Genomic DNA, 26529 nt, shown 5'->3' on the forward strand with positions numbered 1-26529 from the left:
CAAGCAAGTGACAAAGAGAATCTCCAAACTTATTGTGCAACAAAAACAACACCTGCAGAAAAATGAGGACCTTGACAGTTAACAGATATTATGCACCGAGTATGTTAAAATGAGCGATATTTTATCAAGACTGAAAATTATTCCTCAGCACTGCAAAAAGGGTTTATATTGTCATTCACAGCAGTTAAGCATATAATTATAACAGACCCTGAAATCCAGTCAACATAATCACTGTATCTTAGTCATCTTGGGTTAAAAGAATAAGAAAAAATTTTTGATTATATTAGAAAATATTTTTGTTCAAAGAGAATTATTAATCAGAAAAAAATGTTCCTACTAAACTGGCATAATTTTTCTATTAATTATGCCCATTGAGACTTCTTCAGTGACACTAAAATGTACATGCTTATATGCCAGATAATTACAATGTCCCCAAGAATGAGACATTAGAGCTCTATCCAATATATGTTCTGGTATCAAGGCATCAGGACTCTTTTGAAAAAGTCCTTACCTTATCTCTAAGAAATGATAAAAGAGACCCACATTAAAGAAGAAACTAATGTTCTCAGAAAAATAACTTCCAAAGTATGAATGATCCTTAATAGTTTTGACATGAGACAGGAACTTAAGTTTAGATTTGTCAGTATTGCTCACTATGTGACATCAAAATCAAGCTGGATATCAAATAATTCTTTAGCCCTTCTCAGACAGCCTTTGCTCTCTTAAAGGAAAATACAGAGCATACACATGCAGCCTCCCATCATTTAGTAATTTTCTTTTCTTATCTTTTCAAAATAGTTAAGTTGGAAATCTGAACAGTTCTTAGACTTATTCAGTACAAAAGTGCTATCAGAAATCTTTAGCATTACAGTGTACTGGAAAACTAGACTTCCATAACTTCAAAAGCAAAGTTACAATTTTGATACTAAGAGAGTTGGTGAGGGAGTTATTTTAAAACACAAAACCTGTAAATATGCAAACTCTTAAATAGGCTTTCTATTTTCTTTGCAATCCCATATTGGAGAGTCAATATTCTATGTGTACATATACATGGTAAAGTGCATAAATCAGGTATCAAAGCAGTTCTTTAAGAAGCATTTTAAAAACAAGTATAACTGAATACATTTATTTAAATTTTTATTAATCCACATTATTAATATATTTTATCACTTTCTAAGTGTATATATTAGATGTAGGTTCTGAGCAAGTATGTTTCAGTGAAAGAGAGATGTGTGATACAGTACACGAAGGTAAAAGATAGAATTATTATATATAAAAATATTTTAGGGAATCATGGAAGAAAAACAATTCTCTGAATTAGTATACATAGGGAAAGTGCCCAGATTTCATTAACCACTTTCTCCCCTCATTTCCCCATCCATGAATCTATCTTTTCATTTTATTTATTTTTTGGTGGCTGGCCAGTGAGGACATCTGAACCCTTGACGTTGGTGTTACAAGGCAGCATTCTGACCAACTGAGCTCACCAGCCTTCCCTGCAATCTATATTTTTATCTAAAAACCAAAATGTTAGTTAACTTGACTCTGCCAGGTTCTTTCCTAATGCTGAGTATAGAGGACAAAGACATAAGGAGATCTCTGATAGCAGGGACATTTTAGAGTAAATTAAATTCATTAATGTCTTCATCTATAAGAAGACATTTAGATATTTTCTCAAACACCTTCTAGTATCATGGATACTAGATTCAAAGTAAAGAAATTCCTGGTATTAAGTGAAAGAGTAAGTAAGAATATCAGTATTATCACCTGAAGTCTTGGTGATATGGATTCGACACCTGCTAGAGAAGATGGTATTCTTTATAAAAAAAAAAAAAAACATTTGGGATATTGAATGTTTAATCATCACTGTAGTTGGTCTTTTATCCAACAGTTTTCAGTGTTCATAGTAGCCATTCATTACACACAAAATTGGATTGACTTGCTATGTACAGTCATGTGCCACATAGTGACATTTTGTTTAATGACAGACTGCATATACTACAGTGATTGGAGCAATAGGCTATACCATATAGCCAAGGTGCCTACTAGGCTATACCATCTAGGTTTGCATAAGTACACTCTATGATATTTGCACAACTATAAAATCACCTAACAATGCATTTCTTAGAACATATCCCTGTTATGAAGTGATGCATGCCTGCATATGCCACCAGTCTGTCTCTTGATAATCTGGTAAGCATCTCAGCCTTTAAGAAATGTTGAGACTCCACCTGGAATTAAATAAACATCAAATTAATTTCTATAAACTTTCACCTTTCTAATTTTATGCATCTTCTGCTTATATCATCTTTCTCATTACTTGAAATCTGCCTATGGCTGGGACCTTGTGGCAGCCAGCTTCCAAGATGGTTCCCAATTTTCATTGCTTCTTGGCATTGGCATGTCATGTAGTCTCCTCCTACATTGTACACGGGTTGGTATGTTTAACCAATAACACATAGCACAGTGAGGCTATGTTGCTTCCAACACCACAGCTTCTATTATGAGTACTTTCTCTTTCACACTCTCTCATTCTTGCTTAACTTGCAATGTTGTACAGCCCTATGGAGAGGCCCCTGTGGTGAGCAACAGAGGCCTCCAGCCAACAGTCAGCAAGGAACCAAGGCCTGCCAACAACCATGTGAATGAGGTTGGATTCTTCAGCCCCGATAGAGCAGGCTTAACTGCACACTCATGAGAGACCCTAAGTAAGAATCAACCAGCTAAACTGATTCCTGATCAACAGAAACTGAATAATAAATTTTGTCATTTTTAAGCTGTTAAGTTCTGAAATAAATTGTTATTGCAGCAATAGCTAAGTAACACAGATTTGGTACGTGGAAGCAGAGTACTACTGCAGCCAAAACCTAAAATGTGGAAGTGACTTTAGAATTGCGAGGTGGGATTTGAAAAGAGGATTAGTGAAAGCCTTGTGTGGGGGAGTAGATGTTACTAGAAGGCTCCCGGTTTCTGATAAAGCTGCAGGTGAGGGCTTGAGAAAGTGAGATAAATGCTATCAGAAACTGGAGAAAAGGGGACCCTTGGTACATAGTTGCAGAAATTTTAGCAACACTGTTGCCTGCAATGATGTGAAATGTGGTAAATGTACCTAACAAATAAAGCAATCTAACTAAAGAGATCTCCAAACAGAATGCTGAACGTGCCATCTGGTTTCTTGTGATTTATAGTAAAATGTAAGAGAAGAAAGATGAAATAAAAGAAGGACACAAACAAAAAGGATCCAAAATTTGATGGGTTTCAAAATTCCCAGTCATTACAAATAGCACAATATGATCCAGAGATAAATCTGAGAATATGATTGTAAACTCTTTTTTGCAAGACTTCAGAAAGATCAAAAGTGGTATCTCAGAGTGCTATTAGGTCAGACAAAAAGTCCTCTGAAGGAATTGAAAGTGTACATGGATCTTCTGAACAAAACAATACAGCTTCTTGGAAGTTTAAAAGCCTTGTCCTCAGCAGTCTCAGCAGATGATAAAGGTAAAGGATTACCTCAAAGATATTTGTGGGCGTGGTTTTCTGTGCTGATGGAGTAGATCCCAAAAAGATTCACTGAAGACCTACAAAGATTTTAAAGAACAATAAGTGCAGAATCAGTTTGGACCGAAACGGATAAAGTACACAATAAAAAGAAACGTCCAAATTCCATTGACAAGAAGTCGGCTGAGAAAACCACTCATCGGCAAACATGCGGTACCTTTTATGACATAGAAATAATTACTTAGAGGTCAGAACCAAAACTTAGAGTGTTGAGTAAAGATCCATGAAGAATTGTTTCCAAGTGTTTAGACCTAATCAAGGAAAGAAATCCCAACATCTGGATATCTACAGCAGTTAATCTGTATCTGACTCATCATTATGTCTTATGTATAAGGCTGTAGAGAACTTGTCTCTGTATTTCCACAGGTCAAGAAGAACTTCACTTGAGTGTTTGTACTTAAGGAACTCCACTTGAGGAGCCTCATTCACACACGGTTCGGAGTTAGAGAATGGAATTCTGGTGTTTGAGCTGATCATAATTTGGGAGGCCTTTGTAGAAGAGACATCTGTTGCATGTGGGAGGGAGATGAATCATCAGAGGTCAGAGAGTATATTTTAGTTGCCAGCCAGCAAGATGGCTCCCCAGTTATTCCTGCCTTCTGGTATTCACACCCCTGTATAGTTTCTGCCACATTTTACAGTACTATTTTATGTGACCAAAAGCATATAGGAGAAGAAAGTACTTCACTTCTAATATTATGGTATAAAAGACTTGTTTCTGTCTTTGGTTCTCTCTTGTTCATATTGTTTCTCTCTCTTGGGTCACTTGCTCTCAGGAAGCCAATCGCCAGGCCAAGTAACACCAAGACCACCACATGGTGAGGAATGGAGGCCTCCAGTCAACAGCCAGCAAAGAACCGAAGCCTGCCAATACAATGTACGTGCTCGTAGGAGCAGATTCTTCAACCCCAGTGCAATGACTGAAGCCCTGACCAACAACCTAACTGAAACCTGAGAGATTCTGGGCCATAACCACCTAGATAAGCCACCCCTGGTTTCCAACTCATAGAAACTGTGAGATAATAATTACTTAGTGTTTTAAGCTGCTAAGTTTGGGAGACATTTGTCATGCAGTGATAGATAATACCTGTTTGAAATGCCTCATCTTTCATCATGACTAAGTTGTAATGCAAGGTGCTATGGTTTGAAGTAGGGGCAAGGAAGTTTCAGGAAAAAGTAAAATGGAGGAGCAGACAGTACACATCCCGATTGGACATCTCTCCAAGGCAGGTCACCCTCTACAACCAGCACTTCTGTCGTTAGAAGTGGAGGTGAGTCTGACAAAGGGAGTCTACCAGTCCTTTCTGTCCATTAGCTGAGTGTGGCTTTGGTTATATACAGTATCTGTATGTATTTCTGACTGAATATGAAATACTATTCTGGGAATGTATTTCAGTCTCTCTTAAGAGGTTTAGTTCCTTCAAGGAATTGTGAGAAATCACCTTTCCTACACCTGGATGGAACTGGAGTCCTGGCAGAGCATCCTGGAACTTGATAACTACTAATGATTTTAGGAATATTAACACCAAATTACAACTCAGGTTTTTGTGATGGCTAGACATTTGTTCTTACATCCTGAAATTAAATATCAGATATGTTTTAAAAGGTGACTAATATTGGAGTTCTGGTATTTATTTAAAACACATGTGAGCAATCTCATCCAATAAAAAAAAGCAACATTTATCTTTGGCTTTCTCTATGCAGCTGAAGAGATGAGGCACAGTTCATACAGTTCTTGCATTGAGTTTTAAAAGTAAACTCTTATTGCTTATAAATTCCTTAAACCATAAAGTATACTCTGTGCTGTTCTTTCTAAATGCTGAAATAATTATTTTTAAAAGAATAAAACTTTATTCTAAAGGGCAAAGTAATTAAGATAAGAAAAGTGATATAAAAGCTGGCATTGGGGACTGGGTGGCAAGAGGAACTGTGCTGGGGAAGGAGGAGCTGGAAATAGGAGCAGAACTTGAGGACTGGTTGAGGCTGTGACTGTGAATGTGGAGTAGAACACAGATGTGAGCCTCAATGTACACGAAAAACGTTGGTTCAGATTGAGTAGAGCCTGGGGTATTATTAATTTTATAGTCCATGATACTACTCTAAGGATGGTTGGGATTGGCAGCCATTGGAGGGGTTCAACATTAAAAGACTGATTTAAAAAAAAGAAAAAGTCAAATCGCTCTTGACATTTAGATATAGACACCATTCTTACATTTCTTTCCTAATTCAAAACAAATGATGGTTGAATTTTATATCTGTGAAAAGTAAATTCTATTAATATACCCATTGATATACATGCTAACTATAACTCCGTAATTTGTCTCTCCTATTCAAGAAATTATTACAGGAATACAAGTGTATGAGAGCAACAATAGGGTTCTTGCTTGCTTTTGATTAATTTATTATATTAAAAAATCTTCCAGCACCAATACTAACAGTCACATATCTCAAGATCCACACCACTAATAAAGTAATACCGAGGTTGTAAGCCTTCAAAATATGGAAAGGCATTTCTGTTTTGAGGGCTATCAATGAGGTGGCCACTTAAAAAGCAACAAAGTAGGATGCCAGTAACTGACCGTGGTGATGGCAAAATCAGTGGGACTTCAGTAGTTAAACTACTGTAAAAAGAATTGTATGTCTCAAATTGTACGTTTCATCTTTTCACTGTGGTTAGAGTGAGACAAGGTCTAAAAATGTTACTGTATTATTTTCCAGATGTTTTCGGTAGAAAAAGACTTTCTATCTAGGTAGAAAAGTGAGAAGACTCAAGAGAGAGAACAGTAAGTGGGAATCCATAAGCACAGATTTAATATGTATTTTGGAATGAAACCGATTATGAAACCCAGTGCTTTGCAGAGGTTATGGCATATAGTAGGAACTAATAAATATATGTTGACAATGAGAACTCAGAATGTAAAAATGGATAGGACCAATTAGAATTGTGGCAGCAACCAATTCATTTGAAAGACAGAGAAATTAAGCTTTTTTGTTGTTCCTGTTTTACTGAGATTTAGATAGGTAATTATAACGCAGTCCAAAACTTAGACTTTGGAATGGCTCGGCCACTTATTTACTCGATATATTTGACCAAATTATTTAAATTTTATAAGCCTCACTCTCCAGAGCAGTAAAAAATGGCTGCTATAACTTCTATCATTTATGTAAAGTGCCTAACACAATTCTTAACATATAGGGAGCATCCAGTAAATGATAGCTGTAGCATTAATAAACAAAGTTGCTAACAGACCAGAAAATAGGATTTATGTCTCCCACATCTGAAACTATTTTTAAAGCTACGTCCCAATTCTAATTGAACTTTTATTTATTGACTTTTTATGCATGGTCCATGTTAACTTCACATATTTTATTTTTAGTATTACATAAACTGGCCTGAATGTCAATTTTCCCTATGATCTCTTTCTGTCAGAATTGGTGTATAACATTAAACGGCACTAAAACCAGCTCATTTTTCCAGTAATATTCCTTCTATTATAATTTCTGAACATTCCAATTCATCAATGTTAAAGACAATTTCCTCCCGTCATAAAATATTAACATTCTTTTTGGTGTGACTAAGAATTGTCTTCAAGCAACTTCTTCCTGTCATTAATTAAAATAATGAGTACTGTAATATTAAATGTGTAATTCTCTGACAAGCACTCAAGTGTTTGCTGAGAAGTCCCTTTCTACCAAAAACATCTGGAAAATAATATGGTAAATTAAAAAGCTGATGCTTTAATATACTGCAGGGTAATCCCCAAGTCTAGGTAGGCAAAGTGCCAACTTGGCCAAGCTCTTGCTCCTGGCATGATGCCCCAGCTTCCTCATTTTTCTTTTCTTGACGTGCTACATGAGGGTTTTGCTCAGACCTTCTCTATTTCCACTGCATTACTTCTTCGACAAGAAAATAACAACAAACACATTCCAACACAGGTCAGCTTTTCAGCTTGCGACAGACGTGTCTTACACAGACACAGCTATCATAAATATTTTAGCTACTCCGATAGAGTGGGGAACAGCCTTAGTTAGTAAAAATAGTTGCACGACTCCTGCCCCAGCAGTAAAAGTAAATTGCTCCTTCTCATTGGTTTTATGTCCTCTGCTAGATGCATTTTAATGGGTATTCAGGTTCCCTTCTCAGAAGCTGTAGTCCTTTTCTTACTTTTCCCCCTCTCTCATCTTTATGTTTTCAGGGTGTTGAATAGTATATTAAGAGCTTGAAGCTTTAAAACTCAGTCATCCAACACTTTGTGAAATGAGTTACTTGATTTGTCCAGGACTTTACTGTTCTGATTACAACCCCTTATAGCCATATGATGTTTTACCGTTTGTAAAAGACTGTCACACTCCTAACACCTTTGATCCTCAGATGTACACAAAGAAGGATTAATTTCCCAATTCTTTATTGAGAAAACTGAAGCTCAAACTGCTGAGTGATTCCCCGAATCAAGAGACAGAAAATACACAGATATGCCTATTAACACGTAAAACTTGCATTAAGATAATCATTCTGCATATCAGATGCACACAAGTGGAAAATCAAAGAACTGGACTAGGATTCAGATCTTTTTGAACCCTCATCCAGAGATCTTTCCAATGGCAGCACCTTATATCACAAAATACAGGTAGGAAGAAGGGAAATGGTATAAGAAAATAGTATATGGAAAGACTTTCAGTTCATATTCAAATATGTCTCACTCATCCAGTCCCAGGTAAAATATCATTGAAGACTATTTCGTGTCTATCAAATAAAAGTAATTTTGTCTTTCCCAAAAGTCTCACAGTATTTATCTTTCTTTTGTGTGGACCATTTTTACTTTATAATTTCATTATTTACATGCTTATATTTTAGCCCTTCTGGATCAGAAACGACTTGAGAATATTTAGTTAATTTGTCTCAGGAGAGCTTCCAAAGTACCTTGCACTGTACCTTGAATACAGAAGGTGCTCATTAAGTATTTGAAAATAAATGTATTAATTTATCCTTATATTCTCCAGCTGCAATCCAGGAAGAAGGAATGTGAGGCACTAGAGTGGGCTCCCTGATGTAATTACTCTTAATCACTACATTTTGGGGAAGGGAGAAACTCACCATGGTGTGAATCTGTTGTCTATGAAGGCAGTAACTATGACTACACTCATTGCCACAGTATTTCTAGCATGTGCACAAGATAAATACATAACAGAGGGTCAGTAAATTTTTTCCTACATTTATTTATTATATTCATTCATAGCAAGAAATATTTATCTCATGTAATTACTGAGGTCATTTACAAAACTTAGTTTAGCACATGGATGAAGTGTGCATTTTTGCATTTATGTGTGTACTTTACTGGAAACTAAAATCAGTTGTACTGTGACCATGATGGACACCTCCTTTGACTCCTGCTACTACAATTCAAATTACCTTTAACTATCTTCTCAATAGCTCATAAACAAAATAAAATGATAATATATACATATGGCATATTAACTTACTTTCTGTAACCTTCACTATATTAAGTGCTTCATATGCATGATTCAATTTCAATTTTAACATCATTATGAAGTCTATTCTTTTATATTCTCATTTTTCAGCTCAAGACACTGAGAAGTTAGGCCACTTTCCTAAGGCCAAAGGGCTAGTAAGCAATGTGGCCAGGATTTACCCCTAAACAGTCTGATTATGGAGTCTTTTTCACTGCACTCTGCTATACAGAAAGTTCAAACTCAATACATTAGCTTAATTCATTAGCCTCTTCCATAAATCCACTCCTCTTTCAGCACTACACATCAGGGTTAAGAGTCGCTGCTTTCTTGTCAATCAGTCACCTAAACGCAACTCAACTTTGGCCCAAAGTCATCCATGACTCATTGTTCATTCTCCACACCCAGTTGCCAAGGACTCCTTCACTCCAGCTCTCAGAAGCTCTGAATTTATCCTCGTCATTCTTGCCCGGTCTTCTTAATTATGGAGACCTGCAAAATTTTCTGCTCTGTAGTTATGCTGACCCCCTTGCTCCCAAGAAAATAAACTAACCTCCTCCCTCTAAATTCCTTCTTCAAATTTACAGTCCCCCAAACAGGATATAATGCACTGAGATGGGCCAAATTGCAAAAGAAAACAACTCCTTTCTGCAAGATTGCAACACTTTCCTGATCAAAGCCTACCTCGTCGCACCAGTAAAACCCTTTTCATTCTTCATGATTGGAAGAAACACCATGTGGGTGTTCTCTCTGTTGCAACAGCCTTAAAGTACCTTTTTCCTTGTAATTTGAGTCTCAGATAATTCCTGAAAGTTTGACAGCCAAAACTAGAACCTCATTTTTATTCACATACTGCAATAACATCTTTCAAAAGTAATTTCTTCTCAAAAATGAGAGACAAAATTCAATATGGAAAATTCTAATGATAGAAGAGGAAATATACCTAGGATCATCACTGTTTTTTCCCATGACTACTTAACTGATCTTTCTCCTTCTGTCATGAACCATGAAGGAAATCTTAATGATATTCCAGTATCCACAAGATTTGTTCTGAATTCTTCAGCAAGGCCTTGAGGATCTGCTTGTCTACTTTACCCATATTTTTAGTCCTTTAATCTAACCCCACCAAATCCATGCATTACACCTGCTCAACTGTTGCCTCTTGCCTCTCCATGGTACTTGGAACAAAGGCGCTCCTTTTCCCTATGTCTTAGATAAAGTTCTCCAGGAAACAGATTATGAAATGTATAGTTGGACTGCAGGAGGTTTAGTGAGGTATTCTCTGTGGGACAAAAGCTGAAGACAGTAAGACAAGTAGAATTTGCTACCAGGAGAAGTTAAACTGTGAAACCATTGAGATAGAGACCCTAGCTAATCCCATTTAGCATTTTCCTGAATTAAGGCAAAGGAGGTGGGACTTTGTGCCCCAGACTGACCTGTCATTGAATGTAGTCTGACTCTGAAGAGAGAATGTGGCATTGGACAAGGCATCTATCTCTCTTCAACTGAAAAACAGTCACAGAAAGAGACTCAGCTGTAAGTTATCAACAGCCAGTGCTCCAAGCAAATGGAGGAGTGAATGCCTTGGTCCATAAGTGGAGTCTCGGTGGAATACCACAGTATTTACCTTATCCCATAAAGCCATTTCATACTCTTCCTTACCTAAGACAAATCCTATTTATCTTTCAAAATGCAGGCCGAACAGCACTGCCTTTGTGAACCTTCTGTAATCACTCATCTGGAGAATTCCCATCATCACTATTCTATCATACCATTTTTTTAATGCTTCCAGAATAGCATTTATCACAAGCCTCACTAGGCTGTGGGCTCTATGAAGATAGGCTCTACATGTCATTCATCACTTTCTCTCCAGTGCCCAGAACAGCACAGCACCAAGTTATGGTAACTAACGAATAATGAGTTAAAGACCCACTGAGCCGGCAGCACTCAAGTCCTCTCCCAAATGCTTCCCTCCTTTCTATCTCAACAATGTAGTGGAAAGTAAGTCATTTTCATGAACAACTAGAGAAGATATGCTGATGTTCTGTCCGGAGAGCTTGCCTGAAATATTTTATTGAGGAAGGATTTGTATAGTTTATACCTAGAGGAGGAAGTGAAGTAACATAAGAGAGACGATTGTAGTAGGAATGGCACACAACTCAAATTTAGGAGAGCTAAGTCCCAGCCGAGACATGACCATGTACTAGCTGGGAGATCATAGAGGGTACTAGTCTCTCTGAATACTATGATTTCCTAGAAAATAAGTGTGTGTAGTTTCATCATAGAATGAGCTAAAAGGAAACTGAAGAACTTTTAATCCTTATTCTATATCACTAGAATGGAGAAAGAAGGGTTGAAGTTACTTTACAAGGAAAGGCCTTTTTAGAAAACAAAGTTTTAGTTATTTACAGATGGAAAGGAATCGTGTGTCTATTTTAGGCAAAAGAAAATGAGCAAATGGGACAGTAGCAAAGGAAAGATGAAAATGAAAAACTCTAAGTACACTTTCTAAATCAGTACACTGTGCAAAGGCACATTTTAAAATGAAAGACTAAATATTTCAATATCCTTAAACTAATTCGTAAACTCATCTTTTTATTTTAATATTTTTTCCTAGAAACCTTATAAATCTCTTATCATTTCTTTTGTCTCTACTGAGTATGGCTAAATCTATTGAAAGATGTACCAGCTCACAGTTACTACATTGATTCCCAGCAATGGTTTTTGCTGTCAACCAGAAGATATTTTGGAGACCAATCAGAACATTACATGTTCAAATACCAATTATAATTCTTGGATTTTTTTCTTTGCAAAGAGGTACATGCCTGTGGCTTTAGCATTCTAGCAAAGAAATCTGTGAAATATGTTATCTCCTTTTTGATTTTTGTAATAAACATATCTGTTTGCCTAAGTCACATGACATTGCCTTGTGTTTTTAAAAGATCAGAGGGGATTTTCCTGTGTGGAAGAATGTTAACTTGAGTTGAAAAAATAAAAGAGTTTATTCTAGATTACTGTTGGGAAAGTCAAATTTGAAAGTGAGATGTGGAGTGTGATAATCTCAGAAATGAGGAAATTACAAGAGGGAGAATCACAAAACTAGGAAAGTAAAATCCATTCAAATTATTGACTGGGTACTCAATTCTGCAGACCCAGGGAGAGATTCCAAGAAGAAACAACAGCTAGAACTGAAGAACTGAACAGTTTCAGTTATTTCCACCACAAAACAACGCTTTTGGCAGCTGGCCAGTACAGGGATCTGAACCCTTGACCTTGGTGTTATCAGCACCACACTATCCCAAGTGAGCAAATCGGCTAGCAAAACTTAAGGATTAATTCTGGCCAATTTAACTGATTAAATAACCAATTAAATATTCTTCAGAGAAAAAATAACAGAATACAGTGCCTCTAAAATGTATTATTCACAATATTCAGTATGTAGGAAATAAAAACTAGGTAAAAAGAATAAGGACTATTTGACCTATAATCAAGAGAGAAAACAATAAGTAGAAACTGCCCCCAAATGACACAGACATTGCAAATTGCAGACAAAGGCTTTAAACAAGATATTATAAATGTATTAATAGACTTTTAACAGAGATAGCCATAATGAATGAATTCACGGAGAATGTTAACAGTAAAATGGAAAAATATTTTTTAAAAAAATTTAAGAAGTACAATATTTGAAATAAATAGTTCATTTGAAAGGCTTAACAGCAAATTGTAGGAAAAGGTGAGTGAATATAAAGAGAAATCCAAAGATGTTTATCAGTTTAATAAAACAAAGGGAAATTTTGCAGAGAAATGCTCAAAGCCTCAGTTACCTGTAGGGTAATATCAAACCAGCCAGATGGAGTGGAGAGACCGACAGAGAGAGAAAAGGGTGTGGGGAGGGAGAGGAGAGGAACAGTGGGATAGAGAAATGAAATACTGGAAAAATACAGATATAGAAATGCCCACCCCAACACACACACACATTTTTTCCTGTTCTTTCCACTGGAAAAGAACAATCCAAAAGTATTTAAAAAAAAAAAAAAAAGTTATGACATACCCTTAGCAGGGAGCACACATAATATTCAGATCCTGCTTTCTTAATACAGCTCTTCTTTTAAATGAGTCAGTGTGGCTTGGGGGAAAGGTTGAATCTAGAACTGAGTCAGAAACGCTTAATAAACTTTGTACTCTCTGTGTGCCATAAAGAAAGAAATTGTAGAAAGAAAGATAAATACATGTCCCAGTGAACAGAAGCCAGCTTGAAGTGACCCTCACTGGCTGAAACTGAGACAATTTGGAGATCAAAATTTAAAAAAATAAGAATAATGGGCTATTACTCATTGAGTAATAAAAGCATCCATGAGTCCACAGTAATATAGATAAATCAATGAATAAATAAACAACAGAGAAAAGAAAATTTTCCTTGCAGTTGAATGCCAACTAATAAACACAGAAGGAATGGTAGATTTGAAAATTCCTCAATGAGGCTAAAACTATGCAATGACAGTTTGATAAAAAAGAGACTATTTAAATAGTTTAAAAATTTCTGCCCACAAATGACTTATTCGTTCCAAGGAGAAAATAGTAACTTTGTAGTAAAGAAAACTCAAAGACACTCCAGATATCTTAGGCCATTCCTGTTGCTATAACAAAATACATCAGACAGGGTAATAAATGAATGATAGAAATTGATTTCTTATAGTTCTGGAGGCCGGGAAGTCCCAGATCATGGTGCTGACAGAGTCAGTCTCTAGTAATGGCTGACTCTTGGATTCATAGACGGCCCTTGTTGCTGCTTCCTCACATGGTAGAAAAGGTAGAAGGGGCTTTTTTTATAAGGGCATTAATTTCATTCATGAGGGCTCTGCCTTCATGACCTAATCTCCTCATAAAGGCTCTGCTTCTTAATACTGTTGCACTTGGGCTAAATTTCAACATATGAATTTGGAGGAGACACATACATTCAGATTATAGCACCAAGTACTCAAAATTATTACCAATATTCTGACTAATGGGCATCATGTCCCTTATGATATAAAACACTAAGAAGGTTACAGCACTATTTCTGTGGGATTCCTTCCAGAAATGCATATATAAATCTAATTATCAAGATAAATTAGACATCCCCAAATTTAGGACATTCTTAAAGTAACTGCCCAGTAGTCTTAAAAATTCTTAAGGTCAATAAACACACAAAAAAGGTGGAAAAGCTGTTTCAGATTACTGAACAAACATGAACACTAAATATGATGTGGAATCCTGGACTGGATACTGGAGTAGAAATAAAACAGTACAGAAAACATTGCAAAGATAACTCACAAAATTTAAATATGGACCGTAGAGTACAAATTAGTACTGTATTCATATAAATTGTCTTAATTCTGACCACTGTACTGTGCATATGTAATAGAATGTCTTTATTCTTAGGAACTACACAATGAAGTATTTAGAGGAGAAATGATGTGATATCTACAACTTCTCAAATATTTCAAAAAGATAATGTGTGTGGGTGCATGTAAAATTAGATCATGCAACTTAGTATTATATGTGTAACATCTATTTTACATACACATTTATATACACACAGAGCAATACAAGCACATTGTGAAACTGGGTATAGGGTTTACAAATTTCCTGTAGGTTTGAAGTTATATCAAAATTTTAAAAAGTACAAACAAAATTTTTGACAACATGTACAAAATTCTATGCATTTAAATGTATTATATAATGCTTGACCATAGCTTTATGCTATGTGCAAGCTTAAATGGGTTGATAGGATTTTACTTCTAGGTAATATGTCAGTTAGTTTTAAAATTAAAGACAAAGGAATGATGAGGTTCACAATGTTTTATTTCCATGTTTTGTTATTCAAAAGTAAACCAGATAATCAACTTAAAAAGCATATGTGTTCTACTGGCAATCTATATGGCAAATATTAGTAAAGCTTCAATTCCATAGGAATTACTCTAGTAATAGATCACATGGTTTGGAGCTTGCCTTTGTTCACTTTACCAGTAAAAGTGTGCCTTTTATTCAATTCACTATTAAGGGTATCTATGACACATTGATTATATTTCTAAATGTCATAAAAATATATAATTCACCAAACCTTTGTTATTTAACAGGGAGGCATCATAGGTCATATTTAACAAAATTAATTTTAAGAAGTCAAGCTAAACAATAATAGATATACATACACAAGGTTACAATTACTGATACTTAAATATGTGTGTCATAGAAATTTTTATTTAATTCAGCTCAAAGTAGCTTAGAAGAATTGCCCTTGGTTTGTTTTCATTCCTTTAGGCCTTAGATCTTGCAGTTTCAGTTTATAGAATGTCCTAAACATCATACTTATCAAGCTTCCACTCTAGTTGCCCTGTTTGTATTTCAAATTTGTCTTTCATACTGACTTTCAAAGTTGGGCTCAACTTTTCTTTTTCCAAGATATTTTACTAGATTCTAAAAGTTAGCATTGTTATCCTCATCCTGAGTATCCACAAAATCCCCATACAAATGAGCCCCCACTGTATCTAATGAGATATGTCCACACATTAAACTTTGAATGTACTTGTTTGTATACATTTCCTTTATTAGGTTGTGAGCTTGAAGACAGAAAAAGAACATATTTTTTATTGTTTGCCTGTCATGGTCTCTAGGATGCATGCTACGTAAGCTAATGTCATAAGAAATATACTAGCAAGGTTATTCTAAACAAGCCAGTCAAAAGATGACAAGAGTGTTTGGCTCAGTCTGGTGGCCCAGCATAGTGGGTTAAGAGCATGGAGTTGGCAATCAAAAGTACCTGGAATTGAATTCTTGCTGTACTGCATACTAGTTAGAGGACTAAAGCAGGTTATTTAATCTTTATGTGCATAAGTATCCTCGTTTACAAAATTAAAATGATAAAACATATATTCTTAAAAATGTGTGAGAATTAAATATATTAGTAGATACAGAAGGATTAGGACAATACCTGGCACTTAAAAAGTATTATATGAGTGTTTGCTATTACTACTATATCAAGCATCCATAAAATGGATGTAGGCGTTCTTTGAATAAGGGCCTAGTTCATCTGAACCATGCCATGAGGAGCTGTGGAAGACAATGCAATGCTTACTCTAAACTAAGCCAAAAGACCAGAGTGTGAATCCTCGTCCCACTACTTGCTAGCTAAGTGGCCTTGCACAAGTTACTTAACTCCTCTGAGCCTCATTTCCTGCATTTGTAAACTAGGACTAATAGTGAGATAAGAGAGAGATGGTAGAGAGGATCGAGAGAGATGAGGAAGAGGAAAAGGAGGAAGAAGGCAAGAAAGGGAGGAAGGGGAAGAAAGCAAGCGAGAGATAGAGAATCTATCCACAATCTCATTGAGAAGGGAAAAGACAGATACAGAAGAGGAGTGAGAAAATGAGCCAGTGAGAAACCAAATAGACTGGGAAGGGTGTGGGACAAAGTTAACCAGTGAAAAACTCCTGTGGTAGTTAAAACATGATATAGGAATGGGAATGTTAAATGTTCAGTCGGAAGTGTATACATTGCTGGGAAATAAACCACTTCTGCATACCACTTTATTCCCAGCATCCCTAGTCTTCAGCAAATCATTTGGGTTAAATGAAATCAAAGAATTGAAGAAAGTACTAAATTCCCTATTTTGACTAAATAGTTTGTATAAGAATGACTATACAGAAGCACAAGCCCCCTAAGAATGCAGGTGACCCATAAAACTCCAGAAACATTGGTGGCTGATTTAGACCTCTGTGGAACAAAGGATAAGAGCTGACATAAGCATATGCAAATCTCAAGGGATCCGGAAACCTTAACCTGTCATCTGGACCACATTGTGTTTAGAAGGAAAATATTATGCTATAAGGATTTTCTTAAAATGCTGGAAAGCTATGATGCAGGAAAAGGAGTCATTTTATTGAATTTTTTCTTAATGTCACCAGAAAGCAGAGTACAGAAATTGTTTTGCAAAGGTTAAAAAGAGGCTAACTTCAGTTCATTAAAGACTATTTTGACAATTAATCCTGTACAAAATTATTGGGAGATTGGGAATCATCTGTTTCCTAACTTTCTCAAACAGAACAAAATGACCATGAGTTGACATTACAGCAGAAGGGTCTTAAAAGTGAGAGAGGAAGGTGAAGTGGCTGATCTTTGGGGCTCTTCCCAAGGGGAAAAAAATCATAGAAACAAAACAAAACAAAGCAAAAAAAAAGCATCAGGAAAGAACAAAATGTAACATTCAGTAATAACTGGTTCTGACTTGAATGCAATTTTTGAAAGAGCAAATTAAGTCTGAATGACGGGAGGAAGGCAAGAGTCTTAATTTCAAAAAATTCTGAAAAAAAACAAACATTGGGAAGTGACAGTGTAGGAGTGGGGATATATGAGAGTACTTCAAAAAGTTCATGGAAAATTGAATTAAAAGATAATACAAATCCTTCCATGAACTTTTTGAAGACCCCTCATATAACTGAAGTAGGGAGACGCTTGTAGCCTACCAGTGCCCTTAGGGCTGATTTTATGGTATGAATAGGAGCTTGAAGCTAATAAAGCAGAAATGGACAAATGAGAGAAGAGAAATGAAAGTGGAAGCTGTCATATGGCTCTACAACATGTGGACAATGTAACAATTCATTTCTACACATCTGAAAAGGTATGCAACATTTTACATATTTATATCACTCAACAATTATTTGATGAATACAAACTAGGTTTTGAACTTATAGTGAAAATGGGAAATTAGCTATGGATAGATTTTGAGAGTTTACTAAAGGCAGTCAATTAAGCACACAGTCATAGTGTTCTTTGGTAATAATAAAAAAGAGTATATTTGGACTTTTACCATACATGTTTTGGAAAGAATCACTTCCTACTTTTTCTATTTACTTACAACTTGATTAATCTTTAGCAACATCCTAAAATCCTCTTTTGGAGAATTAAGAATATAATATAATTTTTTGAAAATTATTTCATTTCTTTTTACATTGCTTAGGACTCTGAATTAAAATGGATTTTCTACTTTCTTATGAGGTCGTATTCCATAAAACTTTTGCTCCAGTCTCTTTCTGATATTCCTTTTCATCATTTTCTCCCACTTTCTCTTTCAGAAAATAACCATTAACGACCTCCTTTAACTTTACAGATTCCCACATTCTCTTTCTTCTTTAGCATAAATAGGATATTTAAACATCCCATTTTGTCTCCTTCTGTTTCTTAGATTGGTGAATACTTCCTAATCATTCAAGTTTCAAATTAAAAAATTACTTTCTCAAAAAAGACTTTTATGAGCTCTAGACTATGTCATTCTCCTTTTCCTAATATTATGACTATACCTAACATACCTAACACCCATTGTATACTTCGTTGCAACTACTTGTTAAGTCCCCGGCTTTACTAGGAGGTTAATAAAGTCAGGACAGGTGCTACCATCTGTCCATTCACTATGTCGTCACTATCACCAAGTATCACATACAGAGCTCAATATTTATGTGAGAGATAAATAAATTATTGAATAAGTTGATAGATAGATGGATGGAATAAAACATTAATTAATAAATGTAAATCTACTAGGTACCAGTAGTATTCTAGGTGATGAGAAGGTAGAATATAAAAACATGGGATATGGCCCCTTACCTTAAGATGCTATGAATTTATATCAGGAGGAGCATGTGTAAATGACTAAAACTAAAGCAGGAGAATAAAACAAATGCTATTTAAGAAAATATAAGAAAAGCACTATAAAGGGGGAAAAGAAAGGAGTGAGTCTATCTGGGAGCATCAGACAAGATATCACAGAGGGGATAAATTTGACTTGTCTTGAGGAAAGAATAGGAAATTGCTAGTTATGGAGTCAGTAAGAATAATGTCACAAGCTGTAAGAGCAGTGCTATGGGTTAAATATGTCCCCCAAAAGTTGATGTATTGAAACTTAGTCTCCATTGTATCAGTACTAAGAATGTGGGAAATCTTATTATAGTAAGTGAAAGGTAGGGCCTTTAAGAAGTGATTAACCTGCGAGGACTTTAGCTACCGTCTTGATGGATTAATCCATTGATGGTTTAATGGGTGGTCATGGGTGTGGTTATGATGGATTTACAAAAGAGAACAAGTGAGAAGCTTAGCTTACTCTTGCTCAGGCCATTTGCCATGTGATATCCTGCATGGCTGTAGAGAGCAGCCACTAAAAGTAAGGCCCTCACCAGATGTGTTCCCTGGACTTTGGACTTCCCAGCCTCCAAAACTGTAAGAAATAAATTTCATTTCTTTGTAAATTACCAATTTCAGGTATTCAGTTATAAGCAACAGAAGTGGACTAATAAAAGCAGCATCAGCAAAGGCTCAGAAGCTTGATCAAGGATGATATAATCAGGACTGTGTAGTCTAGGCTTTGTTGGAGTAGCATTTTATAAAGTGATTTAATCAGGGAAAAAACAAGGGCATGGGGAAGAACATGGGTGATTTTAACAATTAGGCTATAGGACTTAGTATTTAGTATGTAGGAAATAAGGACCCCGACAACACTTTTGAGAAAAATAGTAATCAGTTTTTTTTTAAGGATAATAACCCTGATAGTAATGTTGAGAGTTCCCTATAGAGATTGAAGGTGCCCAAATGAAATAGGAGGCTGTTTAAATAAAAATGGCAAAGGATGATGATAAACGTAATACCATGTCAAAAACTATTAATATAAAGTTTATGTGGTATACTATACTCGAATGGCCATTCTCAATGTATTTGTAATATGTTTATCTATTTTCGATTTAATACTGATAAGCCTATAGGGAAAGAAACAGATGACATTTATTAAAATACATACCCTCCAATCAAATTTGAAAGGAGACATGTATTCAAACACATATGAAGGCAACTGAGCTCATTATCGGTATTTATCTGTTAATTAAATCAATATTAAGTTTATACATATGTCTATAGTTTATATAGAGGAAGTTTCTATTGTATCAAAATTTGCTTTTAATACGATCATGAGTTGTTTTGAGATCAATAGCCCATAAACTGAAATGACACATTATATTTGTAGCTTGAAAATTTTCATGACATATATATTGATTTGAGAACTTATTTATTTAGCTTTTGATTGTGCATGTTTTCCAGGTTATTGTGAGGGATCAGGGGGAGGTGAAAAAGAATGTGATTGAAATGGCTTTATTTATTTTGAGGTCCTTGGATGTGTGTGTTTGTTTCACCCTGATTAAGCTGCAGCTTGTGTTAATCTTGGTGAATGCATATCTTGTTCCTGATTTAATTGCGCTTGCCTGGAGCTTCAATCTGCATCTTGTGCTGTGACAGCTTGTAAAAAAACAACAAAACAAGCCAAAACCAAAGTCCACTAGGGAGGTGGAGGGAAAGCGACAAGTGGGGGATTTTCATTGTGGATGTGTAATGTATTTTAACACAAATATTTCTCTTTCCAGAAGCTATCTGCGTCTTCTCTCCCCCAAGCATTTTAATTTTTATCTACAGAACAAGGTCAGTATATGATATTGAATAACAGGTTTTTCTGTGTTACCAACTGTGAAATGGGAGAGTAGCTTAATTTACACATAAAAAATGCAAAACAAAACAACAAAAAAGATGTTTTCTTTAGTCTCTGATGCATAAAATCTTAATTAACACAATAATTATTTGGGATTTTCTAGTTGCTTGTATGCACTCTTGATACAGCTGGCCTCTTTGCTATCCAGTCTGTACCTGTGCCCTGGAGAAACTTGTTCACGAAGATGGCACAGGATAGACAGACAAAGGGATTACTTTTAACTGAGAGATTCTTTTATGAGGCTGGAGAAACAGCCTGGTCAAGGTGAGGACTAAACCAGAAATATTGTGGACAGAAATCAAAGAGCACAAAGACTGAATGATAAACTTCCACGTTAAATACTGGAGGGTTTGCATACAGCCCAAATTGGATCCACTGGCGTGTTCTCAAAGAGTGGTAAAGAAGGACTGTTAAGGGAGGGCAGAATTCTCCATAAACTTGGTGTTCTAATACATTGGGGCTCACCCCACATTGTCATGCAGAAAAATCACTAAAATTATGTTACCATTTTTGTTATTTAAAGAATAATTTAGCAGTCCTGACTGCCCCCATCCTTTTTGTAAAGCTCTCCTATTTCAGCTGCTGGGGTAGTGCTTTAGATGGATTCTTGTCCCCTTCCCCAGTCTCACCTCCTGTGACCTCTCATATCTAGGATCCCAAGAACAGTATAACCAACTGCCTACTGAATGGTGTGTTCTAGATGCACTTGAGGCATCTCATAATCAACATGTCAGTAGCTAACCTTATTTACCTCCAAACCAACTCCATTTCTTGATCTCCAAAGCCTTTTAAGAGCATCTTCAACATCTAGGACAGGACGTATTTTCATCCTCACATTTTTGGCCCCCTCATCTTTCTTGCTTACCATATCGATGTCCTCTTTTATCTCTCTGGTTGACTTTCAGTAGCAGTTATTATAAACAGAATAGAGTTAAAGAAAAGAATTAGACTTCCTCTGAAAAAAGTCCAAAATTTTCAATTATTTTGCTACAGATGCAAAATTCTTATGTCTAGAGAATTTCCAGTATGAGATCTAAGTTCCCTTGTTTAGAAATATTCATTCTAGTTCATTTACCTCTATGAGAGATGCTGTCATAAATTTCCTTCCAAAGAATATTTCATTGGGCTTGTTTCAGTTGTATGTGTGCGCTTCTGTGTGACAATCACAATATTACGTCTCTCGAAATTTTTGGATTCTTATCTTCTCCTGAGTCAATAATGGCTACCTCATAAGCAATTGTGAAAGAAAATGATGCCCTAGATGTAAAGTTTCTAATAGAGTGCCTGGATAAGTGCTGTGGGTGATGAATGTCATCAGCGTTGTTGTTGTTATAGGACATATGTTTTAAGAAAAAGTGATGCCCATTATAAAGGGGATGGATGCGGGGGGGGGGGATGATACTAGATGTAGGAACATTGATATCAATAAGCAAAACCACTGAAAAGCAATTGAACCTGTAATGTAGAAGATTTTTTAAAATTATTATTATTATTATAAAACAAAATCAAGATCACATAAGACATGGACATGTGTGACCACTTAGCACAAGCAAAGTCTGCTTTTGCACCATGAATACTCGCCAGTGGGACTCATTTTATTATGGTCTAATTATTGATACAATAAGATCTGGGTCATTTAGAAAATAAGTGTAAATTCATCTTAACTTGGTTTAAGAAGACAGTGAAGCATGCATGATATTTAATAGGTTTCTGTTTAAAACTGTTAATATATGGATAAAAAGATGCATTTAAGTGAAATGATTTAGAAAATTGAGAGAGAAAAATCCCTAGGTAAACATTAATGCTCTAAGAGAATGGCACATCTGAGAAGAGAAAAAAAGAATCATTTACCACAAGTTGGCAGCCAGTATTTCTGCCTGCTTTGCATGACTGCTTGGTATGCAGGTACCAGGTCACACACAGGTGGAAGACGTTGAGGACCATTATACAACGTAAATGTTTATAATATATCATAATTACCGACACACCTGTGGTAAATAACTTTGTGAGGTTCTGCAGCAAAGATGCTGAAAATGCTCAATAGAGAAAGCAAGAAATATAATTCTCTGTCATTTCTTTAACCTACCATAGGATAAGATCCAACTTACATGTTCTGTAAGTCTGAACAACCACTGGCAAGGCTATAAAGCAGAAGTTTGTCATTAATATGTTTTATCCCTCCCACCCCACCCCCCACCCACCTCCCAGCTCCCAATAGCAGGTTGTCAAGATGCTCAGGGACTGTATTGTCTTTCATCATTTTGTCTTCTTTTCAAAGAAGTGCCTTGTGTTTAGTTTTGCTTTTATAAACAGATAAATTAGGTATTTACTTGACAAGTTGAGAAGTTACAATTGACTGGTTAAAAATTATAATTAATTATTATAAAATCTAAGTCAATAATAGTAAGTAAAGTCCCAATATTAAACTGACATATGTGTTATCACAGTATCACAAATTAGGTTATTTGCTTCCTTAGCTATAACTTTTGCATCCTGTTTATCTTAGCGGTTTCCCAGAAAGAAACTTGTTCAAGATGGAATGTTCTAACAGATCTGAGATTGGCCCCAGTCATGCACTTGGGAAGATTCTCTGGAGACCAACATCATTTAAGGTTCAGAATACCTGCTTTAAAACCTACTCTTAAATTATGCAAAATGAATGCAAACTACATATCCAAACAGGCTTATTGTATTCTTCCTTCTACTACCCAACCTCATAACATTTATGTTACGGAAATGTGTTTCGACCTTATACTAATGAGTAAAATTGAGAAATTCTTTGAAGTGGCAGCTGTACGACAAGGATATTTTTGAAGAACTATTTTCATTACAATTCATAATATCCCCCCGGGTACCACTGGATGTTGGAGAAATAGAAACACAAGAGCCGTGCTTCTTCTGAATACATGTTTCCAGTTTTTGTTTATTTTCCCTTTCTTCACTCAATGGATGTTGAAAAGGCTCACAGATTAGGTTGGTTAAAAGAACGTTCTGAGCCCAATTTATGGCCCATCGCTTAAAAAGGTGCAGGTTTTCAGGACAACCATTGTGGATATTAGTAACATAGAATTTTATCATCTATTTTAATTTCTTATTTTCCATTTGTTCAGATTTCTTCATCCACTTATTTTAGATTTTATATTTGCATGTTTATATACAGCAGGAGACATCATCATTATGTAAATATTTTCAATTTATTTAAAAAAATATAACCTAAGCCTTTGCCTTGGCCTATTCTATGTCTTCCCATAAAACGAAGACACCAAATAATAAAAGTAACTTCTCAAATCATCAGTTTTATCCTCTGGAGAAATAAGATCAATGATACAATAAGAAAACCATGTCTCAGTTGTGAAAAGTTTCAGAAATAAGTGTTGTGAATATCTAAGCCAGACCTGATCGCATTTAATTATTTTTCTCCCCGCTTTCAAGTTAACATTTGAAACTAAACTATCTTATGGGTCAGAGGTGCTCACAAAGGAATCGGCAAATGCTGCACAGCCCAGCAAGGCTGATGTTTTTACAGTTTTAAGAGAGAGAAGAAAATCTTTACCCTGTGAACTCAGTGAGAAAGAAACACAGCCTGAGGCTATATCAACAGGGAATTAATGAGCCACAGGACATAAAGTCTAATAGAGAGCAAAGCATATTAATGAGCGCAAGACTCAGGTTCACCCTCAACCAATTAGTCTGAGAAGACCAACATGGTGTCCCTATGTCTGATTCCTTTTTAATGCATCATACACGCTGCTGCCATAGGGTCACAGCATTCCACATTCAGTTCCAGTCACCTGTAGAATGGAGTCCAGAATGTTCTGTCTAGTATTCAAGGCCATCCATGATTAGATTCAAGGTTGCCTTCCTGTTCTTCAGACACCTTCTCATATTGCTCTCCAGCCATACATTTTGCCAAGTTGTTGTCTGAATAAATCATTCAATTGCAAGTTCCTCTGGATTTTTTGTACAGAATGGTCCTTTACAACAAAATATCCTTTTTACCATGTTCTGCCTGTTCAAATCCCACTTATTCTTCAAGATACAGCTCAAACATAAAATCCATTCTGAAAATTACCTACATGTATTTGCCTACATCTTCATAGATGCAACTTGCACTATATCTCTGGAAAATAATAACTATATTCCAAATATCCAGCACTTTGACAGATAATGAAACTAAGCTGCAAAATTAAGCGGGGATAATGTTAATGTTTAGTTCAAAGTGCTGCTTAGAGAATTTAATAGGACAATTCTATGGGTTAAACTTGTCCCTCGAAAGTTCATTTATTGGAAACTTGATCCCCCTTACAAGTATTAAGAGGGATGGAAATCCAATTATGGTATTTGAAATATGGAGGCCTTGCAGAGGTGATTAGATCTTGAGGACTGTGTTCTCCTGAATGGATGAATCCATTCATGAAGTAATGAGACATCATGGCCATGGTTCTGATTGGCTTTATAAGGAGAATGAGTGAGGTTAGCTCTCTTGCTCAGCCCATTCTCACCATGGGATACTCTGCCTTGCTGTGGAGAGCCATCACCAAGAAGAAGGGCCTCACCAGATATACCCCTGAACTGTGCACTTCCCTGCTTCCAATACTGTAAGGAATAAATTTCATTTCTTTATAAATTACCATTTCAGGTATTCGGTAATAGGCAACAGAAATGGACTAATATAGGCAACATATGTTTTTATTATGCTAGTAAGTCACAATTTATGAATTCAAAATCTGAGCTTTCTAAGAGTTATCTTTTTTTAAAATAGAAGGTGAGCATACCTGTGCTGAGGGATGCTGTTACTCCAGAACTGCAAACTCTGTGTTTTAAGATTGGTTTATTTACTCTCTTAGTCTCTTAGAGAGTCAGTCTTAACAAATGAACATACTAGAGTGCTTTTCTACTGTGTTTCAGAGACAATTATGAGACATACCTAAGTCTGAAGATGTGGATACAGATGGTCATGGAACAAGGAAGAATTAAGTAGTTCAAAAGCTTGCAGTGCTTTACCAAGCCACAGGGAATGGCTAGCACAAGATGGAATTTATCAGATTTGTTTGGAGTTTTGACTTTGCCATATGGATTCAGACAAAACTGAAATGCAAAACAGAATTCTAAATCATTCAAAGCTGTGAATGAAAATTGCTGAATTTTACAATCTCAACTATGAAGTGGTGAGACCTCACAGTTGATGAAAGATAGGTGCCCTACAGGTAAAAATAATCTCATTCTCTTTAACTTATATTTAATGAGCACCTACTATGTATGAGCCATGTTCAAAAGATAACAGAGAAAACAAAGATAAAACATAGAAGATAGCTCTTTTCTTTTCAGCCAGGAATTAAGTGTAGTGGAATGAGCTCTGCTCTTAGAATAAGGGCATAAAAATGGATCCCTTCACTCTTCATTAATTCATTCATTCATTCATTTTTAATTGACACATGTTGAATTATGTCCCCCCAAAACTCATTGGAGCTTGAATTATGTCCCCAAAGAATTATGTGTTAGAAAATTAGCCCCCACTGTGACTGTTAAGAGGGTGGGAAATCCTATTATGGTAATTGAAAGGTGGAGCTTTGAAGGGGTGATTGGATTGCAGTACCGTGCAGTAGTGAATGGATTAAAAACGGTGCTCAGGGGTGTGGTTCTGAGGGCTTTAAAAGAACAGAGTCTGTCTCTCTTGCTCTCTCTGTACTTTCTGCTTCTACCATCTTGCAATGTGAGACTCCCGGGTCACTATTGCCACCACTAAATGGGCTTTGGACTTCCCAGCCTCAGAAACTGTAAACAATAAATTTCATTTTTCTTTATAAATCACCCAGTTCCAAGTATTTTGTTATAAGCAACAGAATGGAATAATACACATATTTATGGGGTACAGAGTTATGTTTCAATGCATGTATACAAAGTGTGATGATCAAATCAGTAATTCGCATTTTTGTCATCACAAA

The sequence above is a fragment of the Cynocephalus volans genome, chromosome 10, assembly GCF_027409185.1.
Source record: "Cynocephalus volans isolate mCynVol1 chromosome 10, mCynVol1.pri, whole genome shotgun sequence".
NCBI lineage: Eukaryota > Metazoa > Chordata > Mammalia > Dermoptera > Cynocephalidae > Cynocephalus > Cynocephalus volans.